Source organism: Mus caroli, chromosome X (genome assembly GCF_900094665.2).
Source record: "Mus caroli chromosome X, CAROLI_EIJ_v1.1, whole genome shotgun sequence".
In the NCBI taxonomy this organism is placed as follows: Eukaryota; Metazoa; Chordata; class Mammalia; order Rodentia; family Muridae; genus Mus; species Mus caroli.
Window position 1 is genome coordinate 36902262 of NC_034589.1, and position 10767 is coordinate 36913028.

Here is a 10767-nt window from a genome sequence, read left to right on the forward strand (position 1 = left end):
GGGGCATATGGGTTCTTTCCAGCTTCTGGCTATTATAAATAAGGCTGCTATGAACATAGTGGAGCATGTATGCTTCTTACCGGTTGGGACATCTTCTGGATATATGCCCAGGAGAAGTATTGCAAGATCCTCCATTACTACTATGTCCAATTTTCTGAGGAACCGCCAGACTAATTTCTAGAGTGGTTGTACAAGCTTGCAATCCCACCAACAATGGAGGAGTGTTCCTCATTCTCTACATCCACGCCAGCATCTGCTGTCACATGAATTTTTGATTTTAGCCATTGTGACTGGTGTGAGGTGGAATCTCAGGGTTGTTTTGATTTGCATTTCCCTGATGATTAAGGATGTTGAACATTTTTTTAGGTGCTACTCAGCCATTTGGTATTCCTCAGGTGAGAATTCTTTGTTTAGCTCTGAGCCCCATTTTTAATGGGGTTATTTGATTTTCTGGAGTCCACCTTCTTGATTTCTTTATAGATAGTGGAAATTATTCCACTATCTGATTTAGAATAAGTAAAGATCCTTTCCCAATATGTTGGTGGCCTTTTTGTTTTATTGAAGGTGTCTTTTGCCTTGCAGAAGCTTTGCAATTTATGAGGTCCCATTTGTAGATTCTTGATCTTACAGCACAAGCCATTGCTNTTCTATTCAGGAATTTTTCCCCTGTGCCCATATCTTCAAGGCTTTCCCCCATTTTCTCCTCTATAAGTTTTAGTGTCTCTTGTTTTATGTGGAGTTCCTTGATCCACTTATATTTGACCTTAGTACAAGGAGATAGGAATGGATCAATTCGCATTCTTCTATATGATAACCGCCAGTTGTGACAGCACCATTTGTTAAAAATGCTGTCTTTTTTTCCACTAGATGGTTTTAGTTCCCTTGTCAAAGATCAAGTTACCATACGAGTGTGGGTTCATTTCTGGGACTTGAATTCTATTCCATTGGTCTACTTGTCTGTCTCTATACAAGTACCATGCAGTTTTTATCACATTTTCTCTGTAGTACTGCTTTTGGTCAGTCATGGTGATTCCATCAGAGGTTTTTTTTATCCTTGAGAAGAGTTTTTGGTGTCCTAGGTTTTTTGTTATTCCAGATGAATTTGCAGATTGCCCTTTCTAATTCCTTGAAGAATTGAGTTGGAATTTTGATGGGGATTGCATTGAATCTGTAGATTGCTTTTGGCAAGATAGCCATTTTTATTATATTGATCCTGCCAATCCATGAGCATGGAAGATCTTTCCATCTTCTGAGATCTTCTTTGATTTCTTTCTTCAGAGACTTAAAATTCTTATCATACAGACCTTTCACTTCCTTACTTAGAGTCATGCCAAGGTATTTTATATTATTTGTGGCTATTGAGAAGGGTGTGGTTTCATTAATTTCTGTCTCAGCCTGTTTATCCTTTGTGTACAAGAAGTCCACTGACTTGTTTGAGTTAATTTTATTTCCAGCTACTTCACTGAANCTGTTTATCAGGTTTAGGAGTTCTCTGGTGGAATTTTTAGTGTCACTTATATATACTATCATATCATCTACAAAAAGTGATATTTTGACTTCATCTTTTCCAATTTGTATCCCCTTGATCTCCTTTTGTTTTCAAATTGCTCTGGCTAGGACTTCAAGTACAATTTTGAACAGTTTTAGAGAAAGTGGGCAGCCTTGTCTAGTCCCTGATTTTAGTGGGATTGCATCCAGCTTCTCTCTATTTATTTGATGTTGGCTACTGGTTAGCTGTAGATTGTTTTTTTTTATCATGTTTAGGTATGGGCCTTGAATTCCTGACCTTTCCAAGATTTTTATCATGAATGGGTGTTGGATTTTGTCAAATGCTTTCTCTGCATCTAATGAGATGATCATGTGGTTTTTGTCTTTGAGTTTGTTTATATAGTGGATTTCATGGATTGATTACCGTATATTAAACCATCCCTGCATCCCTGGAATGAAATCTACTTGGCCAGGATGGATGATTGGTTTGATGTGTTCTTGAATTCAGTTAGCAAGAATTTTATTGAGTATTTTTGCATTGATATTCATAAGAGAAATTAGTATGAAATTCTCTCTTTGTTGGGTCGTTCTGTGGTTTAGGTATCAGAATAATTATGACTTCATAGAATGAGTTGGATAGAGTATTTTCTGCTTCTATTTTGTGGAATATTTTGTGAAGTACTGGAACTAGATCTTCTTTGAAGGTCTGATAGAACTCTGCACTAAACCCTTCTGGTCCTGGNCTTTTNTTGGTTGGGAGACTATTAATGACTGCTTCTGTTTCTTTAGGGGATATAGGGCTGTTTAGATCATTAACCTGATCTTGATTTACCTTTCATACCTGGTATCTGTATAGAAAAGTGTCCATTTCATCCAGGTTCTCCAGTTTTGTTGAGTATAGCCTTTTGTAGAAGGATCTGGTGGTGTTTTGGATTTCTTCAGGATCTGTTGTTATGTCTCCCTTTTCATTTTTGATTGTGTTAATTAGGATGCTGTCCCTGTGCCCTCTAGTGAGTCTGGCTAAGGATTTATCTGTCTTGTTTATTTTCTCAAAGAACCAGCTCCTCATTTGGTTGATTCTTTGAATAGTTCTTTTTGTTTCCACTTGGTTGATTTTGCCCCTGAGTTTGATTATTTACTGCTGTCTACTCCTCTTGGGTGAATTTGCTTCCTTTTGTTCTAGAGCTTTTAGGTGTGTTGTCAAAATGCTAATGTGTGCTCTCTCTAGTTTCTTTTTGGAGGCACTCAGAGCTATTAGTTTTCCTCTTAGAAATGCTTTCATTGTATCCCATAAGTTTGGGTATGTTGTGGCTTCATTTTCATTAAACTCTAAAAAGAACTTAATTTCTTTCTTTTTTCCTTCCTTGACCAAGGAATCATTGAGAAGAGTGTTGTTCAGTTTTCACATGAATGTTGGCTTTTTATTATTTATTTTGTCATTGAAGATCAGCCTTAGTCCATGGTGATCTAATAGGATGCATGGGTCAATTTCAATATTTTTGTATCTCTTGAGGCTTGTTTTGTGATCAATTATATGGTCATTTTTGGAGAAGTTACCATGAGGTGCTGAGATGAAGGTATATCCTTTTGCTTTAGGATAAAATGTTCTATAGATATTTGTTAGATCCATTTGTTTCATAACTTCTGTTAGTTTCACTGTGTTCCTGTTTAGTTTGTGTTTCCATGATCTGTCCATTGGTGAAAGTGGTGTATTGTAGTCTCCCACTATTATTGTGCGAGGTACAATGTGTGCTTTGTGCTTTATTAAAGTTTCTTTAATGAATATGGTTGCCCTTGTATTTGGATCATAGATATTCAGAATTGAGAATTCCTCTTGGAAGATTTTAACTTTGATGCGTATGAAGATCCCCTCCTTGTCTTTTTTGATGACTTTGGGTTGGGAGTCAATTTTATTAGATATTATAATGGCTACTCCAGCTTGTTTCTTCATACCATTTGCTTGGAAAATAGTTTTTCAGCATTTCCTGTTTAGGTAGTGTCTCTCTTTTTCCCTGAAATAGGTTTCCTGTAAGCAGCAAAATGTTGGGTCCTGTTTGTGTAGCCAGTCTGTTAGTCTATGTCTTTTTATTGGGGANTTGAGTCCATTGATATTAAGAGATATTAAGGAAAAGTAATAGTTTCTTCCTTTTATTTTTGTTGTTAAAGTTGGCATTCTGTTCTTGTGGCTGTCTTCTTTTAGGTTTGTTGAAGGGTTACTTTCTTTCTTTTTCTAGGACGTGGTTTTCGTCCTTGTATTTTTTTTTTTTTCTGTTATTATCCTTTGAAGGGCTGGATTTGTGGAAATATAATGTGTGAATTTGGTTTTGTCGTGGAATAGTTTGGTTTCTCCATCCTATGGTAATTGAATTTTGGCTGGGTATAGTAGTCTGGGTTTGCATTTGTGTTCTCTTAATGTCTGTATAACATCTGTCCAGGATCTTCTTGCTTTCATAGTCTCTGGTGAAAAATCTGTTGTATTTTTTGTAGGCCTGCCTTTATATTTTACTTGACCTTTTTCCTTTACTGCTTTTAATATTTTATCTTTATTTAGTGCATTTGTTGTTCTGATTATTATGTGTTGGGAGGAATTTATTTTCTGGTCCAGTCTATTTAGAGTTCTTCCATCAATCTTATTTGCCATTTTTGTATATGTTAAGAGTTTAATATAAGCATAATATCTTTTTAAAATATTTCCTGGAAAATATAAATAAATAAACTCTCACCATTTCTAAACCATGTATAATAGTGTTAGATCACTGTTATGTGAATTTTAAATGAATCATTGATTTGATGATTAAATAATTAATAACTAAATTTAATATTGACTTACAATATTAAAACTAGAGAAAATATTTGTTTACTGAAAGGGATAGTATAGTTTCCCAAATATGAAGCACAGACATTTTCATAATCACATAGAATAATAAAAAGATAGTTCAATGTGCATCTAAGGTTATAAAATTAGGATGAGATTTTATGCATGAGACAAGTCACTGCTAAAAATCTTAATTAATATCCTTCTTTTGAGGAGAAAATTAGAAAGTACTACATCGTAAGGCCAAATTGGACAATCAGAGCTAAGTCGTATACAAATATTATTAATAAAAAACTGATATGTGGTCACCTTGGGATCTTTCTCTAAACTCTATCCTCTCATGAAGAATCTCAAGTATCTCTTTCATAACTACTGATCAGTCTGTGCTAGGAGACTGCTGGGAGGAACACTAGAACATCCCAGAGCTGAAAAATGCAATAGCTGTCAGGGAGGTATTCTTTTTACCTGGACACTGGTTCTGAAAAATTAACTGAAGAGAGATTGTCATGGTGAAGGGACATAATCACAGACTACATACAGTACCCTCAACCAAAGATACAGCAAGAACTGCACAGGTTGTGCAGAAAGAGGACAAAAGGTTGTGTAGAATTCTGAAGATCAAATTCTTTAGCAATGTCCTAGGTTATGTACCTTCACATTGTCATTATTTGCATTGTCAAAATGATAAGACCTAGAATTATCTAGAAGACATTTCTTTTAGCCTTATCTCTGAAAGAGTTTTGTTATTGACTTAATTGAGGCAGGAGATATCACCTAAATGTAGACAGCACCATTACTTGACAGAGGTCATGAAAGGAAAAAGCAAAATACAAAATGACAAAATGACTGGATTTAATCAATTTCTGCTTCCTATTGCTACACATGTAATGAACCTGGCTGCCTCTGGCTTCTCTCAGTGTGACTTCCTCCCCACAAGGAAGAGTGCCCTTTAGTATAGGCAAAATAATATAGAAAATATAAATTTCTCCTGCCCCAAGCTGCTTTTGTCAGGTATTTCAAATAACAATGATTAAAAAAATAATATAACTAATGAGTAAGTGAAACAATATGTATATGGATAATTACAAGGTTATGAACACACCCAAGACTTGTAAAGAACTGTCTCTAATGACCTGTAGTATACATTTTGACTAGGAACAGATTATTCAGCAACAAAGAAAACCCCAGTGAATAAACCTTCCACAATTTCCACAGATTTGTGGTCAAAGAAATCCCTGTTCATAAAGTCCAATCTCCCTACACCAGAGACAGAATTGTAGCTGGTACAAAACAGGGATTTGTAACAGAGAATGCTGGCCAAAAGGGAAGCCAAAAACAAGTGTCTATTGGAAAGAAGGACATGTTTGAATATAGAGACCAGCAACCTTCCTTTCAACTACAGAAGTAATGTAATACTTTAAAATCTATAGTGTATTAATTTGTCCATTAAAAGAAATGGACAAATTTGTAGAATCATATGAACTTCAAAGGATAAACCAAGATGAGATCATCAACTTAAACAGATCCATAACAAATAATGATACTGAAATAGTAATAAAAGGTCTTCTGGTAAAACAATTGCAAGGCCAGATAGATTCATAATAAAGTTCTACTACTTCAAAAGTTCTACAACCAATACTTAAGTTATTGAAAGAAATAGAAAGTGAAAGTGAACTTCTAAACTTCTATGAAGCCAAATTTATTCTAATATTCAATTATTATAAATACACAACAACAAAGAAAATGACAGACAGACATAGATAAAGTTTATATATGTTGAATAAATTTATATAAACTCCAAGCAACTAAACTTTTATGGTACTTTAGCCTAGCATTGTTTTTCACAAAAGGCATAGAAAAAAACAAAACAAAACAAAAAAAAAAAAAACCAAAAAAACAGTACCAAGCATGAGAAACTTCCTTTCAAGTTGTTGCTTAGGGCAGCCCAAGTGGGTCTCAAGACAGTATAAGCTATTGTTGCTTTTAGATGCCTTCCTTAAGTTAAAGCTGCATTTGTATTACCTAGGTACCACATACTTCAGACAAAGGCAATTCTATCCTACATATGTACCTCAAGAGTACACAATCCATGTGTACACTTTGGTTGGTGGTTTAGTTGCTGGGAGCTCCTCTTGGGAGAGGGGGTATTTAGTTCACATTGTTGCTCTTCCTATGCTGTTGAGATCCTCTTCAGTCCCTTTAGTCCTTTATCCAAACTCTTCTACTGGGGTCCACCACAGGCTCAATCTGATGGTTGGTTTTGAGTATTTGCATTTGTATTAGTCAGGTGCTGCCAGAGTCCCTCAGGGGACAGCTATACCAGGCTCCTGTCAGCAAGCAATTCTTGGCATCAGAAATAGTGCCAGGTTTTTGTTTTTTTTTTTCTTTTTCTTTTTATTTTTATTTTTTTATCTGCTGATAGAATGAATCCCTAGGTGGGACAATCTCCTGATGTCCTTTCCTTCAGTCTGTGCTCCATCATTTCGTCCCTATGTTTCCCTTAGGCAAGACCAATTCTGCGTTGAAAAATTTGAGATGGGTAAGTGACCCAATCCCTCAACTGGGGCCCATGCCTATCTATAAGAGGTGTTTTCTAAAGGTTCTATCTCCCTTTTGTTGAGTATTCCAGCTAATGTCATCCCAGTTGGAACCTGGGGATCTCTTGCTTCCCTAGCATCTGGGACTTTCTAGTGCCTCCACCCCCATTTTCCCACCCACACTGCTACATATTTCTATTCACTCTCCTGACCCTCTGGATTTCTCTTCTGTCTCTTGCCATACTTAATCTTGCCCCCTCCGAGCTCCTCTCTTCCTCTCAGTTCCCTTTCTCCCTCTACCTCCCCACCTTATTTGATTATTTTGTTCCCCCTTCTAAGTAGGATCAAAACATCAATATTTTGGTCTTCTTTCTTGTTAAACTTCATATGATTTGTGAGTTTTATTGTGGGTATCCTGAGCTTTTGGGCTAATATCCACTTATCAGTGAGTACATACCATTGTGTCTTTTATGTCTGGATTACTTTACTCAGGATGGTGCATTCTAGTTCCATACATTTGCCTGCAAATTTTATGAAGTCATTGTTTTTAATAGCTGTGTAGTACTCTATTGTGTAAATGTACCAAATTTTCTGTATCCATTCTTCCATTGAGAGAAATCTGGGTTGTTTCCAGCTTCTAGCTACTAAAAATAAGGTTGCTATAAACATAGTGGAGCATGTGTCCTTATTCTATGTTACAGCATCTTTTGGGTGTATGCCCAGGAGTGGTATAGTTGTGTCCTTAAGTAGAACTATTTACAGTTTTCTGAGGAATACCAGACTTCTTTTCCAACGTGTTTTTACCAGATTACAATCCCACAAGCAATGCAGAAGTGTTCCTTTTACTTTACATCATTGTCAACTTCTGCTGTTGCCTGATTTTTTATCTTAGCCATTCTGACTGGTATAAGGTGGAATCTCAGGAATGTTCTTATTTGCATTTCCCTGATTACCAAGGATTCTGAACATGTCTTTAGGTAGTTTTTTGAGAGTTTAGGAGGCTGTTCAGATGAGGATTCTTTGTTTAGCTCTGGATCCCTTTTTAAATAGGGTTATTTAGTTCTCTGGAGTCTAACTTCTTGAGTTCTTTGTATATATTGGACATTAGCCCTCTATCAGATGTAGAGTTGATAAAGATCTTTTCCCAGGCTGTTGTTTGTCATTTTGTCCTAAGGACAGTGTCCTATGCCTTACAGAAGCGTTGCAACTTTACTAGGTCTCATTTGTCAATTATTGGTCTTAGAACATAAGCTATTGGTGTTCTGTCCAGGAAATTTCCCCCTGTGTGGATGTGTTCAAGGTTCTTTCCTACTTTCTCTTCTATTAGATTCAGAGAATCTGGTTTTATATAGAGTTACTTTATCCACTTGAACTTGAGCTTTGTACAAGGAGATAAAAAGGGATTAATTTGCCTTATTATACATTGTGAACACCAGTTAAACCAGCACCATTTGTTGAAAATGCTATCTTTTCCCACTGGATGAATTTGGCTTCTTTCTCAAAGATCACATGACTATTGCTGTGTGGTTTTATTTCTGGGTCTTAAGTTCTATCCCATTGATGTACCTATCTATTTCTGTTTTGGATTTTTTTTTTTTCACTAGTGCTCTGTAGTATAACTTGAGGTCCCAGATAGTGATTCCCACCTAAATTCTCTTATTGCTGAGAATATTTTTTTGCTGTCCTGGGTTTCTGTTATTCCTGATGAATCTCAGAATTATTCTTTATATCTCTGTGAAGAATTGAGTCAGAATTTTAATGGGGATTGCATTGAATTTAGGTTGCTTTGGTAAGATGAGCATTTTTACTATGTTAATCCTACTAACTTATGAGCATGGGAGATCTTTCCATTTTCTGAGATCTTCTTTTATTTCTTTCTTCATAGACTTGAAGTTATTGTCATACAGATCTTTCACTTGTTGGTTAGAGTCACACTAAGATATTTTACATTATTTGGGACTATTATGATTATTGTGAAGTGTGTTGATTTTCTAATTTCTTTATCTTATTAATTTATCCTTTGTGTGGAGGAAGGCTAGTGATTTGTTAATTTTAGATCCAGCCACTTTCCTGAAGTTGTTTATCAGCTGTAGGAGTTCTCTTGTAGAATTTTTGGGGTCACTTATATATACTATCATAGCATCCACATATAGTGATGATGTCTTGACTTCTTCATTCCCAATTTGTATATCTTTGATCTTCTTTTGTTGTCTAATTTCTCTGCCTTGAGCTTAGAGTATTATATTGAATAGATAGGTGGAGAGTGAGCAACCTTGTCTTGTTCCTGATTTTGAAAGTATAAAATAAAAACAAAATTCTAGGCCTTTAGGCCCTTGCTTGGGAATGTGACCTCTGTGACTCATTGCTCCAAGGTATGCTAATCATAAAAAACATTCCTCCACCCACCCACTTCCTGGGTTCAAAGGGTGTTCATTCAAAGAAAGTCACCCTGACCATTGCTGGAACCTGCTATGCAAATGTGCTATTGTTAGGGGCTCTTAGAAACTCTCTTGATAGGTAACCTGCACAATTACCCGGTATTCCTTGCAACTCTTGTGACTTTGCACTTCCTTGGGACTCTTAACTGATATCTTTGGTATTTTCCAACAACGCTCTCCCCACTTTCTTGAGTTGTGGTTTCTTCCTTTAAATACCCCCTTACCCAGCTACTTGGGGCACCAAGGTCCTCTACCCCTGGGTGGTATATGACCATGGGCCCGAGAGCTCTCTTGAATAAAAATCCTCTTGCAGTTTGCAGCAAGACCTTTTCTTGTGAGTGATTTGGGGTGTCGCCTCTCCTGAGTCAGAACGTGAGGGAGTCCTCACATTGTGGGTCTTTCAATTTTAGTAGTTTCATGTTTCTGATTTTTGTGTTTCTCTCCATTTTTAGTTAGTTGTTGGCTATTGGTTTGCGGTTTATTGCTTTTATTAAGTTTAGTTATGGTCCTTGAATTCCTGATCTCTCCAATACTTTTAACATGAAGGGGTATTATATTTTGTCAAATGCTTTTCAGCATCTAAGGAGATGATCATATAATTTTTTATTTGAGTTTGTTTATACAGTGAATTATGTTGATGTATTTCCATATATTGAATCATTCCTGCATGCCTGGGTTGAAATCTTGATCGGGATGGATGGGTATTTTGATGTGTTCTTGGATTCAGTTTGTGAGAATTTTATTTAATATTTTTGCATTGATATTCATATGTAAGATTGTGTGAAATTCTCTTTCTTTGTTGGGTGATTGTGTGGTTTAGGAATAAGCATAATTGTGGCTTCATAGAACGAACTGGGTGGTGTTCCTTCTGTTTTTTTTTTTTTTTTTTTTTTGTGGAAGAAATTGAGAAGTACCAGGATTAGCTCTTCTTTGAAGGTCTGATAGGATTCTGCAAGGAAGCAATCTGGTCCTGGGTTTATTTTGGTTGGGAGACTTTTAATGTCTGCTTCTATTGTTAGGGGTTATGAGAGATGGTTTATCTGATCCTGAGTTAGCTTTGGTACCTGGTATCTGTCTAGAAAATCATTTACTTCATCTAGATTTTCAAGGTTTATTGAGTACAGGCTTTGCAGTAGGATCTGATTATTTTTAAATTTCCTCAATTTCTGTTTTCCTGTTTCACTTTTCATTTCTGATTTTGTTTATTTGTATACTAACTCTTTACCCTCTACTTAGTTTGGCTAAGTTTTTATCTATCTTGTTGATTTTCTCAAAGAACCAGATTCAAAATCATTTCTAAATTTTTTTATTAGATAGTTTCTTCATTTACACTTCAAAAGCTATCCCAAATGTCCTCTATACCCCCCCACCCCGTCCTGGTCCCCTACCCACTCACTCCTACTTCTTGGCCCTGGCATTCCCCTGTACTGGGTATATAAAGTTTTCAAGACCAAGGGGCCTTTCTTCCCAAGGCCATCTTCTGTTACCT